Below are 22,175 nucleotides of genomic sequence, written 5' to 3'. Positions count from 1 at the left end.
GCATCAGCAAAGAGGAGAGATAATATGAAACTCTAATGGCCTGGACCAAAACATAATGAAATAAATAAATAAATAAAAATGGTGCATACATGGGTCTTGACGGCCTAGCTGTCATGAGGCAAGGGGACCTATCTGGGGTTTTAAGACCAAGAAATAGGAAATCCCACATTTAGTTAACACGGCTTACAATTCCGGTTTAATGCAGGGATAGGCAAAGTGTGACTTGACAGATGTTGTACTTCAACTCACATCAGCTCTGGCCAACATTGTGAGGAATTTTGGGAGCTGCAGTCCAACAATATCTGGAGGATTGCACTTCCTCCAACCCTGGCCAAACATCTCTCCTAGATCATGTCACACAGCTGCTCCTGTCATTGTTTATACAGCATTTTCAATGTGAAAAGCTGTTTTCTTTCACCTTCAGACTAATGCCTAGGGAGCGTCACTGGTCACAGCTCAGTAGCAGACCACATGGAGAAAGTGCTGGGTTGATCCCTGGTGACTTCTGTTAAGATCAGGTGGCAGGTGTTTGTAAAGTCCTTCCTCTGCCCTGGAGAGAGACTGCTGGCTTCATAGCTTGTTTGGGACTGGGACTTCGATCTCCCAAATCCCATGCCAACCCTCTAACCATTACGTCCAGAAAGTAAATAGACATGTCCAAAAATGTGAATGATAACACACCCAGGCAAACTTACAAATGTTCAATATCAATCCATTCATCCATCCATTCATTTTAAGTCTATACGATCTTCAAAAAATAGCCAGCAAGCCTTTACTTGAAGCCTTCAGATGACAGTTTAGAAACCTTCTAGGGAATTCATACTTTCATTTAACTGCTCTTATTGTCAAAATGTTTCTCCTAATGCTCAACTGAAATGTACCCTTCTGTAATTTAAGCCCATTCTTGCTACTTTTGCCTTCTGGGACAACAGAGAATATTTTCCACTCTCTTTGATGTGATAGCCCTTCAGGTAGCTGGGCAGTGATTATCACTTTGCTCCTCAACCTTTTTTCTCTCAATGCCACATATTTTCGCCTCTTCCAATTTTTCATTGTTTTCAGCACCCTGTTCTTGCTAGTCTCCTTTGAACCTGTTCTGATTTGCTGATATCCTTCTTCAGTGTGCCATCCAGAACCAGTGAAGGAAAAAGGGCAGATTTTCTTAGAGTCTCCCAAAAATTCCATCCTCCCAGGGTGATGGGAAATGAAGCATTTATCACATTTCAAAAAATGGGAAACCCAAACACCCTCGCCTTCCTTTTAAGCAGGCCTATGAATAACATCACACAGAGCTTTTGATGCCCTGCCAAGGTGTCCGTGGAGGCACCCAAATAAAAACTTCAGAGAGAGACCGACTCTGGTTTCAGAGATGGCTGAGTGAAAACAGAAGAGACAAGGCTAATATTGCTTCCCCAGTCAAGCCCGAAGACCTGTGAAGAGTGCTTAATGGCAATGTTCGAGGCGTGAGCATTAATGTAAAGGCAGGCACAGGGGATTAAGTGTGCCAAAAAGCTTTCTGGGGAAAAGCACTGACTCCTTTGACTGGGCAAATCCATCTTTATCTTTTTCTCCACTTTCTCCCCCATAATGGCACGCCATGTTCATACTTCGTAATGAATCTCACACAAAGACATTAACCTATTTTCGCAGATGTTCCAATAAGCCTGATTTTCTGACACCCTCCTCCTTTTCTGATGCACGTTCTTTTGAGGATGCTACACGGACATTTTTGTGGCACCATACCCTAGAGTTGCCAGACCTTGATGCAGATAAATGACAAAGCACAAACACTTGGTGTACCACATCAGGTGTACAACCTAATTCATGTATTGTGCCTGGCAAAGGTCTAAATTGGAGTGGTGTTGCCTCAGCACATGGCACTTCAGTGTGGCTGGTGGCGCTGCACACTTTTTCAGATGGGCTGGTACTTGCCCTGGGTCCCTATTAATCTCAAAAAAAAAAAAAAAAAAGGTTAAAAAATTCCTGGGTCTGCGAGTAACTAAAAAATCACAAACTGTCCCTGACACAACATCATTCTGAGAAGGTAAAATGGCCCCATTGGAGTGTTTCCACTAGGAAAGCCCAATGATCTGTTTTTGTATTCATATATTAATATTGGAGCCTGGAAATTTAACTTCTGTTGGACTATCTCTTTATTTTATTTATTTCAGTTTCTGTACTGCTCCGTTAAGCATTGTCACTCTCTGGGCGGTTTACAATATGCAATGAAAACACAACAAACACTATACCAAATATGCAATTAAATGCAAATAAATCCTGTCACTTGCTGTACCTACGTTTACATTTGAAAAAAACCACACACATTAAAATGCATTTGACCATCTCAGGACAAATTTACAGTAATAGTAAACTCCCAGAATCCTCTTGATCAGTAGGGCCATTTTTCCAAATTCTGGGACCAAATGCCCCCAGAAATCCATCCATGCCATCACGAAGTAATCATCATGAGCCTCTTTTGTGTAGTGTAGACCCACTGTAGTTTTGGCGGAAGATTTTTATGACAGATTTCTTTCTTATTACAGTTCGCATTCTCAGGATGCCATCTCTAATTGAACTTGTCCATTGCTTTGAGCTCTGAGGCAGGATAAAAAATGCATGAAAAGGTTGAGTGTCACCCCTCAAACGCAGTCAGGCTCTCTGAAGCAGAGCTTAGGATGAGGAGATGCCAAGAACTGTTTTCAAAAAAAAAAAAAACAGGTAACTTTTCCAACCTCTGGATTGCTGCAGGAAGTGGTCCATTAGAAGGCATTTTCCAAAATCTGCACTGCCTTCTGCTAACCTTTAGCTATACTCTGTAAATAAAGCCAGATTCTTCTCTATTACCTCAGATCCTTTTAAGGAGATAGGTGTGGTAAAGAATATTTTAAATAAATAAATAATAATTCTACACATCTCTGCAGACATCACAGGAGAAAGGTTCATCTGGACCAGGTTCCAGAAAACAGAAGAGCTTTCTGATGTCCCCCTCCCCATGTTGGTTTCCCTGCACTATGATAACCTCGTCCTTTGCACCCAGCTTTTGGAATTGCATTTCGGATTAAGGTGATCGGCTTCGCTCAGTCCCCAGACTAATCCTCACCTGGTTTAATCTTTCATTATTTCTAACACTGAATTATTGAGCCCAGATATCACTAAGAGCAACAGACACAGCATAAGCAGAAAAGAGAACTGTGAGTATCCTACAGTGCGAGTTGGGATTCTGACCAAACAAAGCATCTTCTCACGACTTTGTTTTGCATACTTTCGTCAGGCATTTCTGCAGGTCAGAGTGCTATACATGGGGCACTGATCCTGCTTCAGAGATGTTGGTAAAACTTGACTATCCCCCTCACCCAAGCTCTGAGATGTCACCAGGCGTTGTTCACACACCTTTAGGATCCTCACACATCAATCATCACCATATGGGCATTAAGCGTATAGATGCTGTGGTGATGCTGTCCATGAGGACTAACATCTCACTCCTAATCATTTCCTAAAGCCTCAGATCCAGGACAAGTGGAGAAGTTGGCTACCATTAGGCATGCCTGGCTTCTCTCCATCATATGGTTCATGTACTCCCAAGAAGGCTATCCCTGACAGTCCACTCTAGCAAAGCAACGAAGGATTTTGAAGAGATATTAAATAATTCCCATTAATTATGGTTCCTGTAAGATCCCCAACCCTACCCCCACTCGTGGTTTATCTATGATATGTGACAAACCTCAGGAACATTTTGCCCTATATGTATTACTGTATTCTTAATAAATTGAGGTTTAAAGGCATGAATGATAAGGTCTGGAAACACTTGCAGAAATAGCCACTACAGCAGTTAAGTCTAAATAATGGTCAGTTTTTCCATTCTGCTGCTTCAGTAGTAATTTCACAGAACTGCTTTGTAGCTGAGCTACAAATATCGATGTGCTCCTGCTAAAAGGCCATTCATTGCCACATAACACAATGATATGGAAACTGGGAATAGGTGCAGGCCTTTGGCTTTGAAATCTTGGAAGCAATTGGCTGAGCTTATTCAGTGGCTTGTATATATTTGCAGGTAAGCCTGGAAGGAATGTAGGAATTTCCCTCTTAAAAGGCTAAGTAACTAGACCATCCAGGAATTGTCTGAAACAGGGATGTGGAACGTACAGCTCTCCAGATATTACTGGACTACAGTTCCCATGAACTTTAATTAGCATGGCTAAATGGTAAGGAGCTGTAGTCCATATACACTTGGAAGACCACACTTTCCCTGCCTTAAGAGGAAGTGTTCCACTTTTCTTTTTCACAGGGTGTTCGGCTTTCCTAAAATAGCAGCTTTGTTTTCAGAACAATCTATTTTTCTTTGTTGATACTTTTTTTTAACCAATTTAATCAGCACGTTCAAAATCCTCCTCAGCTGAAATTCCTTTTTAGAGCAACAAGACCCTAGAATGGACAGTGAGAAGGTGTTCCATGAGCATAGACCACGTAGAGTCAGCCCAGTTTTCCACCACCGCCAGCTGTGCCTTAATTATTTTCTTGATTGTGCCGTTGGCTCCTTTTAAGGAGAAAGGCGGGGCAAAAATAATTTAAATAAATAAATAATTTATTTTCCAGTTTTCAAATGGGAAAAAAAACCTGCCATTTTTTTAATGTTCTAGAACTCCTCTTGTGGATTTCTTTTGTACATTTTAAGAACCAGTTTCCTGAGATGTGCTATGAACAAGCTACTCTCTCGCCCCCGCACCCCTCCAACTGTTTCTTAATCCTAACTGATCTTTTGAAGTTTGAAACCCACGGGTCGACAGCGAGCACTGTTTTCATTAATCAAAGTAGATGTATCCAAAGCCATCCGCTTTATCATGACTGAGTTTCATATGTGAAACCCAATATACACACAGATCTGCTCAGCTTGTCCTTTTGGATTATTCTTGACCTTTTATTCTCCTTTCTGGAGGGTCTGCTCTTCCTCAGCGTCAAGCCCAGCCTACCTCACCAAATGTGTCAGCCAAAGAGGCCTAGATAAAAGTCTGTTTTAGTCTGGACAAAGGTAATCAGGGAATACCCATATGTATGTATGTATGTATGTATGTATGTATGTATGTATGTATGTATGTATGTATGTATGTATGTATGTATGTATGTATGTATGTATGTATGTATGTATGTATGTATGTATGTATGTATGTATGTATGTATGTATGTATGTATGTAATAAAGCTGAAAATAATATGTAATAAAGCTGAAAAGTTGCCTTTCTTTGGAATGTATGAAATTATAGAATTGGAGGGGGTGTAAGATGTTTAGTCCAACTCTTTCTTTGGGAATTCTAAAGTATCTAGTATCTATGCAGATGGCCATCCAACTTTAGGTTGAAGAACCCCAGCATAGAAACATCTACCACCCTCAAGGTAACTGGTTTGTTGGACTCAATGGCCTTATAGGCACCTTCCAATTCAATTATTCTATGATTCTATGAACTGCTCTTTGGGCTGAACTGCTGTTAGCAACAGGTAGCTTTTCCTCTTGTTCAACACAAACTTTAGGGCTCCTGAAGCAAATCATACCCTTTCTGCTGATTTTACATTGCGGAATTGCTGCTGAGCTAAAAACGCAGTTTTACTGTGCTCCTTAGAGGAAGAGTGTGCTATAGATGTAACAGATACCCCACTCTCAGTATGTGCTGCTGCATTCCGTGGCACTTTTAGTAAGCTGATGAGTAACTTTGAGCAGTACTTAAAGCCGGCACATTTTGTGTCCTGGTTTTTATAATAAGTAATTTCTCATCTCACCAAAAAGTCTGGGACTCATAAGTTCTATCTTGCTGGCATTGCGCCATGAAGAATAAGGGAATGTACTGATTTTTGTCTGAGGCAATTGAAAAAAGCACACCACCTCACTTTGCTTAAGAAAACAGGCAGATTTTATTGGTGAGCTGATCAACCCCCCGTGGACTGTTGCATGTGCATAAATGGCTGTGTACAAAATGCCTTAGAAAGGAATTTGATCTACTCACAAATAAGAGTGGGTGGGCGGGTTAAAAACAACCTGACAGGTCCTCACTGATTGTTTGGAATAACAAAGATTTTCTCTTATACCAAGAGAGACAAATAAAGACACCCTGCCCCTTAAATCACTGTCACAATCCATAAAGAAATGTTTAATTATCCGGGGAAGGTAGGTTTTGAGTGTCCACACATCACACAGACCCCTTTCACCCTTCTCTGCCATTGTCGTCCATCCATCCCTTTTGCCGCAGCATGCACACCGCTCCTTCTTTAGCAAAGAAAACAGTGTTGAAATGACAAGACATTGTAAACATTTGAATTAGTGCTGTATGACTTTAGGGTGATAGTGGTAACGAGAAAAAATATTTTTTTAAAATATAGTTTATAAATTGCCTTGCACATGTAGCAGAAGGCGGGCAGAAAAGTAGAGTTCACTGCCATACAAAGCCCCATTTGGTATGTTATCATTGATGTCACCAATTGCCCTGACATGCCAGGCAATGTTTCAAAGACCACAGAGAGCTATCCTCTGAAGATGCCAGCCACAGAGACTGGTGAAACGTTAGGAAGAACAACCTTCAGAACTCAGCCAAAGAGTCCGAAAAACCCACAACAACCATTTCAAAGGTGTGTTTGGCAGGGGAGTGGAATTCCCTTCAAAGTTAAGCATTATGTTTTTTTGTTATTAATAGACTTTTCTGACAATAATAGCAGAATACCCTAATAAAAAAGGTAAAGGCTCCTCTTGACAAATTTTTTTAGCCAGTCGTGTTCTGACTCTAGGGGGCAGTGCTTATCCCTGTTTCCAAGCCATAGAGCCAGCGTTTTGTCCAAAGACAATCTTCCGTGGTCACATGGCCAGTGCGACTTAGACACGGAACGCTGTTACCTTCCCACCGAGGTGGTCCCTATTTATCTACTTGCATTTGCATGCTTTCAAACTGCTAGGTTGGCGGGAGCTGGGACAAGTGACGGGCACTCACTCCGTCACATGGATTCAATCTTATGACTGCTGGTCTTCTGACCCTGCAGCACAGGCTTCTGCGGTTTAGCCTGCAGCGCCACCACATCCCTTGAATACCCTAATACCACAACCTAAATATCGCAGGTCAAACCTGGTGGGCTGTAAACCCACACACAGAGTAAGTGGCGATCTCAATATCCTGTGGTAATAAATTACACAGGTTAACTATGTGCCATGTGAATACTGGTTGTTTTAATCTGTCTATGTCCAAATACTGTATGTATGGGCTTGATTCTTACTCCTGCTCAGTCTCTCTCTCTCTCTCTCTCTTTCAATCTCAAGGCTGACCTACTTTGCTGGGTCGTGCTGAAGGATATGAACAGTTGCACAGGGCTTTGTGGACCAAATGATACTTCAGAAATGTTTTCTAGTGTGGTCATTAGGTTAGGGAAGCCACAGACGATACAGATGCTCCAGGCAGTGAGAAATAATTCCAACTAGAACAAGACAGGTATGTTCCTGTGGTTCCCCAGGAAGCCTTATTTTCCTAGAAACCCTGGCTCCATCAGGGCAACAGCTCGGCCTGGACTTTTGCTGGCTTTGATGGAAGGCATAAAAAATAATAAAAAGCCACAGCTGGTCCTGAGCCAGAGGACCAGCCAGGCCTCAGCATCTCAAAGTTTCCTCCTCTGAATGCATTTGAGAGGTTTTGCCCTTGTCACTTATATTATTCATCAGCCATCTGGTGGCTGTATAAGGCAGAGTGGCATCGCTAGGTGAGATGATGGAGTGAAAAAATAATTGCAGCCGGCACATCCCAGCCTCCGGCTTTCAGTCACTTAACTCATCCCATTCTCCTCCATGGGAGAGGCTGGACTCCAAAGGGCAGGCAAGTTTACCCTCGTGAGTCTGTGTGACTGGGCATGCGCGCCCTCAGTTAAGTGGAGAAAAACGATGCCAAATGGAGGAAGCAGGAAGAAGGCCTTGAGAATAACAAGAATAACACAGAGCATGCATTTGTATACAACCAATCTCTGCCCCCCAACTCCTTTTGGGAGCAAGATCCTTGAATAAGGGACAGAGGAAAATCTTGGCACCGGTGCAGCGAAAGGAAAGGTCAGAGGCATTCAAGAAAGCAGGACATTTATGGGCATTTGAAACAAAGCTGCTGGCATAAGGGACAACAGGATGGTAAGAACTTTCTTGCACAAGAGAACAAACAGTTTGAAAGGGTTCTCTGTGCTGGCAAAACTATGAGAGTTGTTGTCCACTACTAGCATTGGGGGACTTTCCTTGTAAAAAAAACCATGGAAGTATTTTTGGGCAAAAATTACTGATGAGAATCCTGTTGGTTAGCTATGCTGGCAGAAGTGCAATCATGTAAACTGCGGTAGTGAACGGATGCGAGTTAAAAGGTTGTCCATCTTGTCGCATAAAAATGGCAACTTGTTCGCTAGTGGCTATTTGCTGCCATAATTTACATCACTGCACCTATGTTGGTGTAATTAGCCAGTATGAATTTTGGCAATGGTATTTTGTGCAAAATACACGCTTTTCACAAAACTCTCACAGCAGTTAACAGTTTTTTTCATCACAGAATCATCTGTAATGAGGAAATGAAAATTTGTGAATATTCATTACATCCTTGGTAAGGGCACAGTCGTTGATGTTAGTCGTTCTCTACATTTTATATCTCATATTTCACCAATCACACTTTCAAAGAACCTGAGGCCTACCATGATACAGAACCCTGCTTTTTTCTAAGAAGGCACATGTATTTTTCCATGGCCCCTGTCACTGAAGTTTGAAGGAACATTAAAAAAAACTGCAGTACAGTGGTGCTCCACTTGATGACGATAATCCGTTCCAGCAAAATCGCTGTACAGTGAAATCGTCGTCAAGCGGAAAAAAAAAACCATTGGAATGCATTGAAAAATGGTCAATGTGTTCCAATGAGGGAAATACCTGCTCGTGCAGCAAAAATCTTCCATATGGTGGCGGCCATTTTCCGCTCCCTGTCTTGCGAAATGAGGTCAGCAAAACAGCGGGGAGCCATTTTGAGAGCTGCCGATCAGCTGTTTTTAGATCATCGTTTAGTGAAAAATCGGTTCCTGAAGCAGGGGACTGATTGTTGTCAAACAGATTTTCCCCATACAAACATCGTTTTGTGATCGCTATAGCGATCACAAAATACTCATTGTGAAGCGATTTCATCGTCTAAAGAGGTAATCGTCAAGCGGGGCACCACTGTACTGTTACTGGAATTAAACACAAACAAATAAGAAGAATAGCATTAGTAGCTCAAAAATATAACAATCATTTATTGACAATAATTGTTACAATAAAATATTGTAACAATAATTGTCACCCCACAGAAGAAAGTTTAGGGTTGTGTTTGGTTGACTAGGACCTTGATTCTTGAGGAAATGTTTGAAACAGCCTTCAATACATTGAAACAGCATTCCGCTTTGGTTAAATATACCACTGAACGAGAGCCATTAATTTAGGGCACGAGGAGATCCATGAGGAATGAGGATGATGCTTCTGGTATAAAGGAAAACACGAGAGAATAGTTAGTCACTTCAGGGGAGAGGGCATCCTGCATGAGGGGCAGCAGGGGTGGAGTGTGAGGCCAGAAGTATGGCCTTCAGCTAAATAAATGCACTTTCTTGCTCAGTGACCCCACTCACAGCTCCTTTTCACAATAAGTGCTGCTACATAAATAACAGAATTTTAAAGAGATACTGTTAAAAGGGCATTTATAACTCTTCTGGTTTTTATTTTTATTTTTATGGGTACATATTCAAATTGTAACTCATTGTTGTAACTGATTCAAGCTGGAATTTCTTGCTGTGTTGACAGATCTTAAGATAAAAAACAAGAATAGTAAGACTGCCCCCTCCTCCTTCTTTTCTTTTAAAGGCAGATACTGTACTATAATGCCAGTGCTAAAAGACACTTTTTAAGGGGAATTAAAGTATAGTCAGCAATATACCCTATGTACAGCCACCTGAGTTTCAGCCTGGTCAGAGAGAGTGGGAATGAGTTAGGAGAAAGGACCCTATCTATCATAAGTTTTTTTTTTTACCTCTAGAGCTTCTAGTGCACAGGAAGAAAGTTTCACCAACAAAGTGGAAATTTAAAATCAAGGTCTAAAAATATTGGTGGTATTGGTGGCCAGGGATAAATCACATGGGCAAGCCCGCTGGGCATAGATGAACTGTCACAAAATAGTTATGTTTCTAGCAAATTACATAACTGAACAGTGCATATTAGTACAGTAAATGTCTTACGATGGTTGTGTACATTAAAAATACATATACAAACATTTTGCACCAAACTTCACATTCAAATTCCAAATCAAGGACAAAGGAATTCTTTGTACGCTGTATAGAATTGCAGAGATTATGCAAAATGTACCATTTCAATATTAGCCCCCCCCCGCCCCAATTCTGGACCTAATACTAATGGGGGGAAAGCAAAGGAGTGTTTGGTTGGTTGAATATCAGGAAAAAAATCATAACTGCTAGCGCAGCACAACAATGGAACAAATTACCTCAGGAAATGGTGAGTGCTTCAATTCCTGAATCATTCAAGCGAAAACTGGACAACTACCTGTCAGATCTGCTTTGGTTTAGATTCTTGCATTGAGAAGGTGGACTTGATAGCCTTATAGGCTCCTTCCAACTGAATTTATTCTATGAGGTTTTATGATTGTTTTGTATTTTTATGTTCGTTAACTGCCTCAATGGTTGCTTGCCAACTGGGTGGTAAATCTTTTAAATTAATGAATTAAATACAAGCCTTAAACACCAAGCTCTTTCTTATTCTTCAGCTTTCTGAGTTTTCAGAAAGCCTACATTTTACCATCACAAGACTGAAGAGCTTACTTAAAAAAATAAAAATAAAGCTAGACTCTTCAGAATGCTGAATGCAGCACCCTGCACCACAGTCTGAATGGTTTTCATGATAGCAGGAACATTTTCTTGAGCAATTAAAAGTGTAGCTTCTTTCCACCATGCGTGCCCCTTCATTTCATCATGACTCATTTTTACAGAAACCTGCAGTGAGCCGGACTTGTCGTCTGTGAACAAAACTAGAGACATCTGCAAATCGGATCTGTATTTCCCCACTCCTTTAAATGATTAAAAAAAACCTTGAAGAAATACTTCCATATGGATGAATCCAACCCTGACAGGTCAGTGCAAAGACACTTCAAACACAAAAGAACAGGAAGTGTTTCTTTTTTAAAAACAGTTCATCCAAACCCCCCACAATCCGCAAACGTTTAACATAGAATCCATCTATTTATCTATCTGTCTCTTTCAGTTGCCTTACACAGTTAAGAAAACTATTCAAGAGCATAATGAGTCCTTAATCAGCTCATTTTGCTTATTATATAGTAAGAGGCTGGAGGAAGAGAGTGGGACTTCCACTAGAAATCTGGCCAAGGAGTTTCTGCCTTCCCCACCAAAAGTAAATTCACATACAAGAGAGATTGCTTTGATTATAACAGGCTCCAAAGCCTCCAGTATCACTCTAAAGAGAAACAAGCTGTTCCAGGGCTCAGAAGAGTTATTTTCGGGGGGCGGGGGCTCCAGCTCAAAAAAATGTAACTTTCTCAGCCCCTATGTCATGGGTGGTCAAAGTGTAGCCATAAGGCTGAATGCTGTTCCCAAGACAGTTTTTAAAGTCCTTCCTCCAGCCTCCCACATCCCTATCCCATAGTTGTTTTCTTCAGAAAAGAAGAAGAAAAAAAAGAAGGGTATTTCCACTTTTGACTGTGACTGCATGGTCAAAGTCCATAGGATTTTTATTTATTTATTTTCAACTTTTACCCTGCCCATCTAGATTGGGGATGTGGGATGTACTCCACATATAAACCAGGTGAAATTGAAGTATCCGGATGACACACACGGTGTTTTGAATTGTTTCAGCCTTTTCAGCCCCCCCCCCATTGCTGCTGGGGGGCTTTTATTTTTTCAAGCTGGAATGAGTCAAACTGGCTTTTCCTTATGAGGCGAGTTCTGGTATGTTCTTATAAAAACAAAGGGTATGTCTGTAGGTGGTGTTTTGGTGATATAGGCGGGGCGTGATATTCTGGCCCCCGGAGGGGGCATACAAAAGTGAAGCACCATGATTTTAATGTGGGTGATTGGGTGTTAGTCCTGAATGCTGTCAAATGTAGTAAGCTTCAGATCGTGTGGGAAGGCCCATTTGTTGTGAAGCAAAAGTTTAGTGCTTTAAATAATTACTTAACTGATGGGTCTGAAAGTGATTACATAAAGTTTGCCACCGAGAGTAGTGGCTCTGCCACTAGTTGGGTGGGATAAATATATATATAAATAAATAACTAATAAATAAATTAAACTATTGGCATGATAAATTGTGACCAGATTCCTGCATGCATTACTTGAAAGTATGGGAAAGAGTAATGGATGGGAAGAAGAAAGTGGCGATCCCTGCTGTAGAATTATTTTGACACGTGGATTATAATATATTTTGCAGAATTACTGTTCAAACCGTTGATGATCTGTATTCTTAGACTGTGAAGTACTTCTCCATATTATTTTCCTATAGAAAATCTTTTGAGAAATGTTGTAGTCTGAGGCTTGAGTAAGCAGTTTCACAGGGAACTGTAAAAAGATCAGTGGAGATGGGACTAGAGAAAGGAAGGACTGCAGAGGCGGGAGCAGAGGAAGGAAGGAAAGAAGGAGGGGCTGTGGACTGGAATGCAACTTGCATCACATCCAGAATGAATGGTAAACTCCAAAGCAATCCGCAGCCCCTGTGTGAGCACTGACTGCAATTACAAACATAATACAGGCCGTGAATCAAACCACAGCAAGGGTAATTCAGTGTAGTTGCACCCTTTGTGAAGCCACCAGGAAACTTCTAAACATTCACCTTCTAAACAAGTTGCAGGCCTCCCGTGTGTGTTAAAATACGACTTTTCAAAACCAGAAGTGAATTCTAGCAAATTGGTCCCCAGATCCACAAAAATTGACCACCTCCCTCCTCTAAGCTGCTCTCTGTCACAAAGCAAGCCTCAAACATTCCACTCTAATACTAATTTTTTAAAACACAGACATGTTTGCTCATGATCACAGCTATTTCGGGTTGTCACCTCTTCTGCAGCCTCTCTCTTTCTCAAAGGCTCACCCTTATAAAGACTCAGGGAATTTGGTAAACACCAAAGAGAAAGCTTAAGTGTTTGGGGCCTTAAGTAACCCATTGTGAAAGAAACAAGGGTTTGGAGGCACCGACGAAGAGATAAAATACACCCAGGTAGTTCTTGTCCATAATCCTCTTGCACACACAGACTGGCGTCTAGCATCTGGCAGGACAAAGAATGGAGACGTGAAAGTGTCTGGAGGAATATCACTGGGGCATTGATGGAGTGACAGAGGCATTAAAGGCAGAGTCCTTGGAGAGGTTGAGGACTGTCCGAAACAGATATTGGCAAGTGGGACATCTAGGAGGCTGGAAAGAGCTACAGTATTTGGTAGAAGGAAGATTTTCAGATAGAGGGGATAGGTGCTGTCAGCTTCTCTATATGTGAGCACTATCCCTTTGCATCTAGAAAGCTGCATAGTGGCAGTGATACAATGGTGAAAATTCAAAAACAGGCATTCATCATGGCAGTCCCCATACCATGCCCCAAGGAAGAGTTTAAAAATCTAATTTCTCATGCTGATCCAGATGAACAAGCCAAAGCTAGCAGTTTCCTCTCCACCAAGAACAGGTCTTTTGTGAAGCTAATGGATCTCAACAGTCCATTCCAGACAAAGCCATTCCAAAAATGGAGCATTAGAAACAGGGATGTAAAACATAATCAATAATAACACTATCTACTTTTGTAGACTTTTGCCAGCTACTCAGAGAACTGTAAGGAAGCTGCGATGGAAGGGGGAGGAGTGGCAGATGATGTTTAACATCCCTGCCAATCAAAACATCCCAGCTCTTTCTACCTGTTAGCCTTGTTTCCATTACATTTGGGGAACGGCAAGGTAAATAGCAAACAAAAGAAATTGTGGCCATGTGACCACGGAAGATTGTCTTCGGACAAATACGCTGGCTCTATGGCTTGGAAACGGGGATGAGCACCACCCCTAGAGTCGAACACGACTGGACAAAAAATTGTCAAGGGGAACCTTTACCTTTACCTTTAGTAGGGGAATGCCAAAGGGACAAAGCTGCCTTGGTCTCTTTCTCTGGCTCACTACTCCCCCAATTTTACCTTGATGGCACTCCTCACTTGACATGGACAATCCAGCCTAGACAAGTTTGAAAAATGAAATAAGGCCCAAAGACGCCTAAATCCTCAGTGATGGTTCAGACAAATGGGAGAAGAATGAATTAAGAAGCTTTTCAATGATATTTCAGCTCAGCTCTCAGGAGTAAAGAGCTGTTAGGGCTTGAATCATGATCCATGGCTGTTCTGCATAGTTGCAACACCAGCTTCACACATAAGGAAGGTCTGCAGTTCCATCCCTGCCATCTCCAGTTAGAGGGGATCAGGTTACAGGTGAGGGGAAAGCACTTCTTCAGCTACAGAGCAGGAGTTGAAGATAGTACAATGAATGGGCGATGGCTTTCTGCGTTGTATCCCCTAAAAGGTTTAAAATGGCTGGCAAAGCAGAATGTGTCAAGCGGTCCAAAGGGACGGACTGTGATCTAATGATGAACCTCTATTGGCTCTTGGTAGTTTTGTCAGAACTGGTGAGCCTTCTGTCTTGCAGTCTCTCTCTCTCCGCAATCCTTTCTGTAAATCCTAAAGAATTTGCTCCAGAGAGGTTGGGAAACTTTTTGGTCCAGGCGTCAAGGCAGGTTGCACTGGTAAGGTTAGGGAAGGGAACAAGTATACTGAAATACACTGTGTGCTGATTTAGCTTCTCATGGGATGGACTATGATGCTGGAGTCCTGTGCCCCAAAAATGAATATTGTATCGAGCAGATACACAAGCCTTGGCTTCTGAAATTTCAGTACCCCCAAGGACTAGAAACTTAGCCTTCAAAACAAAAGCTGTGCCTTGCATAAAATAGCACCTCATTTTTGTCCTTGTCCTGTGCCTTACGGCACTGAAGTGTATGGATGGCCTTTTGTGCAACGAACACAAGCTGCTATGTTCTCAATTAAGAGAAAAACCATTAATTATATTCAGATGCCTGACAGCATTGCATAGAACCTGTTTGCAGACTTTCTCTGCTCGTTCTTATATTCCCAAGGAAGCTGACAATAAAAATAACAGTAAGAGAATCAAGGAGCCTGGTTGCTGGTATCTGAAGTGGTGCAAACGGGGTGGGGTGGGGGAAGAGAAGGAAAGCTTAATGGCATTTGTAGTGGAAATTAAAACTTTAGGAGAAACTTAGAGTGAACAGTAATATATGCAATGACATCTGGGACTGTAATCGGGGGCGGGGGGGAGAGAAAAACCCTCTCTTTCAAGAGCTGCCAAAGCAAACAGCCAAATAACAAATCCACTTTACAGATCATCAATCTGGTGGGGCATTTGCCAAGGTAAATAGTACAAGGCAAAAGTTTGCTTTGCAAACTAGGGAAGCTGGAAGGTTTCCGCCCCCCCCGCCCCCAAGACGGCTTCCAGGACAACCAGGCTGGGGCAGGGTCGTCTTCTTTGGGCGTGTAATCTAGTCTTCCTCAAGGTGCTACTTTTCAGATATTTTGGATTACAATTGCAACCAACAACTAACCCCTGGCCATGTTGATGGGAGCTGTAGTCGGAAATGTCTGAAAAGCACTGGGTTAGGCGACACTGGTTTAAATAAACACAAAATTTTTCAATAGCACAAGATTTAAAAAAAATAACAATAAAGCACATATGACTGCTTGACAGGCAAGGGACATTTTCTCAGCTGCTTTTCTGCCTGGACCCATTGCACGTTAGGGAAAGCTCTTCCTGGCCTGTTGTCTGGTATAATTATTTATTGGTCATGCACATGTCCAACTATTCTTTCAAGGAGCTCCAGACGATGTACATGGGCCTCATCCTTCTTCTCATTTTATCCTCAGAACAATAATCCTGTGAGGTCCTGTCAGGATGAGAGAGAAGGCCTGGGCCACAGTCACCCAGTGATTTCTATGGCTAGTCCCTGTCACACTCTGCAAATTTCCAGTACAGTATTCTCATTGCATACATTGACACTCAGTAATTCCCAGACTGTATGCTATGCAAAGGATCTGACGGTACAACACGAGTTCAGCCCAGAGAATTCAGATGCAAAAGAGAGTGCCTGTTGATAGCATGGCAGAGAAGGGAATTTTCCTCTAAATGAGCTATCGCTCATTCAGATCAAAACTCCCCTAAGAAGGGTTAGGAAGAAAATTATTTCTTGGATTGCAACTCGAAGGATCTCCAGTGCTGGCTAGGATATTCTGGGAATTGGAGTCCAGAAAAGGAATCTTTCTAAAGTCTGATCTGGTCTGGTTTAATATTTTAATATTGGTAATATTTTGCACATATGTGCTCTAGTGGCAAGACACAGATTTACGCTCTCTTCTTAATTCTCATTCTCCAGAGCTGAAAATTCGAGGAAGAAGAACTGTATCAAACATACATGAATATCTTTGAGGGATTCCTCAAAATTCTTTCCAAAACCAGAAGCGAGGAGTATTGTAATAGAGAACTGTCCCTGGGAGGGATGGGCGTGACAGAGATAGCTGGATCCTATGATAAAAGGTGGCAGGGCCGGCTCTACCATTAGTCAGAGTGGATTGGTCCCTCAAGGGGTGGATACTGAATGATGAGAAAGGAGCATCAGGGAAGCCCCTTGGCTGCCACCCTCTGTCGAAGAACAAAATGGTACTGTGTGTTCCTTACACTCTGCCTGACACCCTACATTAGTCTCCTGCTACCCCCCTCCCTGCTCCCAGGAAACAAAGATGCTGCCCCATCACCAGTGCTGAAGTAAGATCCAATAGCCATTCCAACTGGCTTCTATAAGTGGAATAGATGGAAGTGTCATTTCACTCTTTGCCTCGGGCAGCAAAATATCTTGGGACAGTCCTGAAACATGGTTGTTGTTTTTTTTAAAGCTTCCTAATCTCTTTTAGGATGGCAGTTCCAAAAACTGGTACTAAGGTATTCACATATAGTGAATACTGTACACTTTTATACCCAACCGTACCATAATATTTCCTGAGACTGCAAAAACTGAGAACTGGGTGCAGAGGAGGGGAAGAAAGCTGAAGTAGGAAACAATTTCACTTTTTATTTCCCGACGAGATAAAATCTGGCTCCATCTCCCATATTTTTACATTTTAGGGAAGAGGCTATAAAACATCAAACAGTCACTCTACCCTACCCCCCACCCTCTCTTTCATTACAAATGCAAGAAAAAGATAATTTACGACGGCTGCAAAACATTTATTTGAGAAGCAGGGGCCTTTGTGTTCTGCATGCGATTTATAGGGCTGTAAAAAGAAAGAAGTGAAAGAGCCGAAGCCATAACATGTGTGTTTATGAATAATAATCTTAAATGCATTTGGTTAAAACAATTCTGACTTCAGAGGTTGTCATTCTCCAACTGATTGGAAGGAAGGCCCTCAAATGCAAACCCAGATTGAGTTTAAATTACTCTCAGATTCTGTTTGAGGCTCAGGGGAGAGGGAGTGGATGGTCCAACAGGCATGTTCTATTCATCAAGGAACATGCAGTTCAGCAGCAGGTGGAGGATGAGGAGGACGATGTTATCATTAACTGTACATATGAAGCACATTTTAGAAAGATTAAGAGCTGGGCATACGCTATACATTTATTTATTTATATTTATGATTACATAATTGCAAATAAATTTTATTATCATTTTCCAGAGTCCCAATTCACAGAGAGAGCTCCTCCACATACAGGAGACTGGAGGAAGTGATGATGGTCTGGTGGTGGTGGAGAAGAGAGTTCTAGAGAACTCTTCTGAACATATGGTGAGTAAACATGAATGGATAATTCCTGAATAGGCCTACAATAATGTCAAGGCAGGCATCCTTGAATAATGAATGATGAAAGAAAAAGTGGGAAGATTTTATGGGAAGATATTTGTTGATTTTGCTGGCAGTGTAGTCTTTATGAAAATGTGTACTTTTGATGAGCTTATTGCCAATTCTGCATCAGCTTATGTGATAACTTCTGTATCAGACTTATTTTTATTTTTGCAGTGAAATTCACACATGTTATAGCATGCAAGTGTGCCTTAAGGATACGTTTTATGTATGCATTTCCCCAGTGCACATATCTTCCTCACTGGCTAAAGCATGTTTGTGTGCATTTTCCAAAGATATGCTTTCTCAGTCAGATGCACATGCCCACATGGCTTTACAAACATTTTTGAACTCACAAAAACATGTCACTTACTCCATAAATGTACTGTTTTCTGAGGCAACATGGGTTTTATACCACTGGTAGTTATAGGGAGTTGCAAATTTTTTTTATAAGGAAATGGGAACTTAATAAATTTCTTTTCTGTCCCACAGTTTAGAAAGTTTACTTTCTAAATCTACAGATCTCAGAGTTCCCCAGCCCATGTGGTTCTGGTAGCTGTAGTCCAAAAAACCCCTCATTTTTTAAGGTTGGTTCCACCCCAGTAATGCCTTAACTGTTCAAAAAGCCTGGAAATGAAAACATACTAGGAGTTCAGATTTATTAAAAAGTAGACAGCTGATCAAAGGACGCTTAAAACAGCTCACACAACGTCAAGTTTCTCTTTGGTAATATTACCAGACCGCACCTCACCTCACACACAGTCCAGCCAGAGTTAGAAAGCTGTTTCAACTGTAGCATTGAATAAGTGGTCAGCCATTTTTTTTATTGTGTGTGTTTCCAACTTCTTTTCTGGATGTCATCCAGTGATGTTCAACCACAAAAAATGCCCTAACGGGGCACTTGACACTGCTACGGACCTTGGTAATTTGATCATTGTCACATTGTTCCACATTTACAAAATCCTGCCCTCTTCCATCACCCCCAGCTTGGTTGCTCATTCTGACTTTTTAGCTAATCAGACCGTCATGAGGCCTGGGAACAATTTAGGATAGTATTTTACAGCACTGTTCCCTGTGGGCATTCGAAAAAGAAAGAAAGAAAGGGAAAGAGAGAGAGAGAGAAAAGGAGAAAACACCTACATTGAGGAAACCTTTCACATAAAGACTTCTAAAATGGTCTGTAACTGAAGAATTCGACTAATTGAGGGTCAGTCTCCATCTGGGAAAAGGTAGATTGTCTGTTTAAAATAGATGATTAGATTCAACAGAATATGGTATTAATCACTTTTAAAACCAACAGGGACCCATGCCGGAGAACTGGCTACAGATATTGCCAAAATAATCCCAATGCGTGAACTAGGATATGAGAATCTTAATTTCATTTTTTTAAAAAGGCTCAAAACAGACCAGCCTGATGTGTGTTCGCTTGGAAATAAGCGAGGCCATTTGTGCTTTCTCCCCATGATGGACACACAGGGCAATATTCAAATGCAAGGTATTATTACATATGAACCAAGTATACCCCTTTCTTGTTACTCTGGCACACTCCCTTCCTTTTACCTTGATTCTCTCTCTCCCTCCCTAGTATTGCAATTTAGACTGTAAGCATCTCAGGGCAGGGAACTGTACGTGCTGCAGGCCACACAGAGTGATGACGAGAATGCTTAGACCCAGGCACAGCCATCTGCATGTCTGGGGATGTGAAACAGAGATGTCTCAGCAAAGTGCCACCTTTAGGCAATCCCTCCCATGGGTTCTTCTGGACCTGGCCTGGTTATAATTCTGGTTCTTCTGATCATGGTGTTGCTTCAGGGTTTCCCAGTCTTGTTTCACCTTGTCTAAGCTCTTTTCTCTCTCTTGATCCTGCTCCCTTTCATGACTGCCATCTTACTCTGCTCTTTTTTAGTTCTCAGCGCTTCTTCAGTTTGGAGACTTCCAGATATCTCTGGACTCCTGCCTACTATAAGCTTCCGCTGGCATTGGTTACAAACCATGGGACTTGTACAGCAACAGTGTCTAATATTGTCCACCCAATGTGTGGACCGGTTGGCAACAGGAATCTCTACAAGAGGGCTCTTTCCCAGTCCCACCTGAAAATGGCAGGTGTTGAACCTGGGATATTATTCTCCATGCTAAAGCAAGTGCTCTATCACGAATTATGATTTTTCTTTGGCAGGGGTGTCAAATCTGCCCTCCAAATATAGTTTCAATCCCCTCCCTTCAAGCTGCTGTAAATGTGTGTGTGTGTGTGTGTGTGTGTGTGTGTGTGTGTGTGTGTGTGTGTGTGTGTGTGTGTGTGTGTGTGTGTGTGTGTGTGTGTGTGTGTGTGTGTGTGTGTGTGTGAGAGAGAGAGAGAGAGAGAGAGAGAGAGAGAGAGAGAGAGAGAGAGAGAGAGAGAGAGAGAGAGAGAGAAGAACTATCATTTGGTAAAGCTTTGAAAAAATGTGCCTCCCATTTAAGTTTAGAAGAGAAAAAAGGTTCTTATCTTACTACAAGTTGAGGAAATCTTGGTTTGTTTCATACCGTCATCTGGCACTGTAACATGAACAGAAATATTTACTCGGAACTGATCTTCCAAAGACTTGGCAAACTGGAGGCTCTACCCACCAAGGAGCTGCTGTCAGCCAAAGATGACATCGAAAGGGATGTGTAAAGCTGCTCAGGGCGATACTATCATTCTCACTGAAGGGTTAGGCCATGCCCTGGAGAACCTCAAGTCTAATACATCTACCGGATTACCACAAACACATGGTCAAGTTGGACTGGATGAGATCAAAAGGCAAGAGTCCTATTAATTGCACATGGAGGGAAAAACTAAGAGTGTGGTTTCCACAAAAATGGGAAGTCCATGTATTCAATTAGTGAGATGCAGAACTTTTGTTTGTTGCTTATGAGTGTGTATTTGTGTGTGCATGCACACACACATGTGCATACCCACCCACCAGTGTGTGTTCACAGCAAAGAGCAAAAAGGAAAGTTGGCTGCTGTCCCTCTCGGATAGCCAGATGTGGACCATTTCCAGCTTGTGTTTGGACAGGCCGACCTGCTTGAAGTTGAAAGAGCAGGAAGTGGCTGGAGGTTGCTATGACAGCCCCCAGTTCTGCTCTGAGAGTTAGGATGGCAACATCTGTCAGTTCACTTTCTCTCCCATTAGAGTATCACTATCCTTTAAAAAAAGTCTTAAATTAAAGAAATAATAGGCTTTAATTACAGTTTGGGAATGATTTGTAAAAAAATTAATTTGCTGGCCCTTATTCATTAATTGTTTTCAACAAGATCACTCAGTGAGTTTCACATTCAAGTCATGTTTTGAACCTGAATTTCCCAAGTGCCAGACCAACACTTTGTTACATTTTGAAGTGTAAAGAATCTGTTGTCATGGACCAAACACTCATACTTACTCAAGAAAGTTCTGAAAACCTGGTATTTGTGTCACTGTATATTGACAAACCAACTCCTTCTGAAAGAGAAGCAGGTCTTTTGTAAAGCTCATGGGTCTTAATTGCCCATGCAAGACCCAGATGCCTCAAAATGCTTTGCATTATAACAGAGACAGCTCACAACAAACTGGTGTTGCTGGGAAAATACATTCAGCTACTGTGAAATTCTGATGCCAACTGAGAAGGAAGAGGGAATCCCAGTGGCAGAAGGCAAATGTCATTGCCCCGCTAACCAAAAAGGCCCGGCGCTTCAATCCTCTGGATGTTAGTTTCACTACATCACTGCAGACAATGGTGTGTCTTCTTTGTAGCAGGAAAGAACAAGGCCCAGAGAAGGCGCACATCAGTGGCAGTGCCTTTAATGCCCATCAGTATGAGGCATTCCTTTGTCTTTGATTTCGAACGATGGTGATGTATCTGATAATTTTTTAAATAATAATTAGTGAGTGATTGGTTGTTGCAGACAGGCCTTTGGGCTGATCTGGCAGGGCTCTCCTGACATGCTTGCTCCCGACAGCTCTCCCGCCTCTTCTCACTCTCGGCTGCTGCCTGCCCGGCCACAGATGACATCCTGCCATCCAATCAAGCAGCCAACCTTCCAGCTGCTCCTTCTGCAATGCCGTTTGCCAAGGCTGCCAGGCGGGAACACCACTCCCTGCCAAATGTAACGTGGACACCTGCCCACCCAAGATTTGTCAGAAACCACCAAATCCTTTGCAACAGGCCACCAAAGAGCTGTCAGATCAGAACATCCTTCAGCATTTGCTGGGGCTGGATTTGAACCAATGACCTCA

The 22,175-nt window shown here is 42.0% G+C and overlaps 1 protein-coding gene and 1 long non-coding RNA gene across 9 annotated transcripts in view; one reads left to right on the top strand and one right to left on the bottom strand.

The window, feature by feature from the left end:
• BCAS3 (BCAS3 microtubule associated cell migration factor) overlaps positions 1–22,175 on the bottom strand; it is a 410,844-nt gene that overhangs the window by 28,318 nt on the left and 360,351 nt on the right. The gene's annotated exons all lie outside the window — the stretch shown is intronic.
• The window catches only part of LOC110075519 (uncharacterized), a 138,402-nt gene that overhangs the window by 19,209 nt on the left and 97,018 nt on the right, over positions 1–22,175 (top strand). For all 4 annotated transcript variants that reach the window (XR_013538082.1, XR_013538081.1, XR_013538080.1 and 1 more), the window contains exons 3-4: positions 11,006–11,146; positions 17,780–17,887. This is a non-coding gene — a long non-coding RNA (uncharacterized LOC110075519). The remainder of the gene's footprint in view (positions 1–11,005; positions 11,147–17,779; positions 17,888–22,175) is intronic.

The sequence above is a fragment of the Pogona vitticeps genome, chromosome 7 (genome assembly GCF_051106095.1).
Source record: "Pogona vitticeps strain Pit_001003342236 chromosome 7, PviZW2.1, whole genome shotgun sequence".
Taxonomy (NCBI): Eukaryota; Metazoa; Chordata; class Lepidosauria; order Squamata; family Agamidae; genus Pogona; species Pogona vitticeps.
The sequence above is the reverse complement of the archived record's forward strand: the minus strand, read 5'-3'. Positions and strand labels throughout refer to the sequence as shown.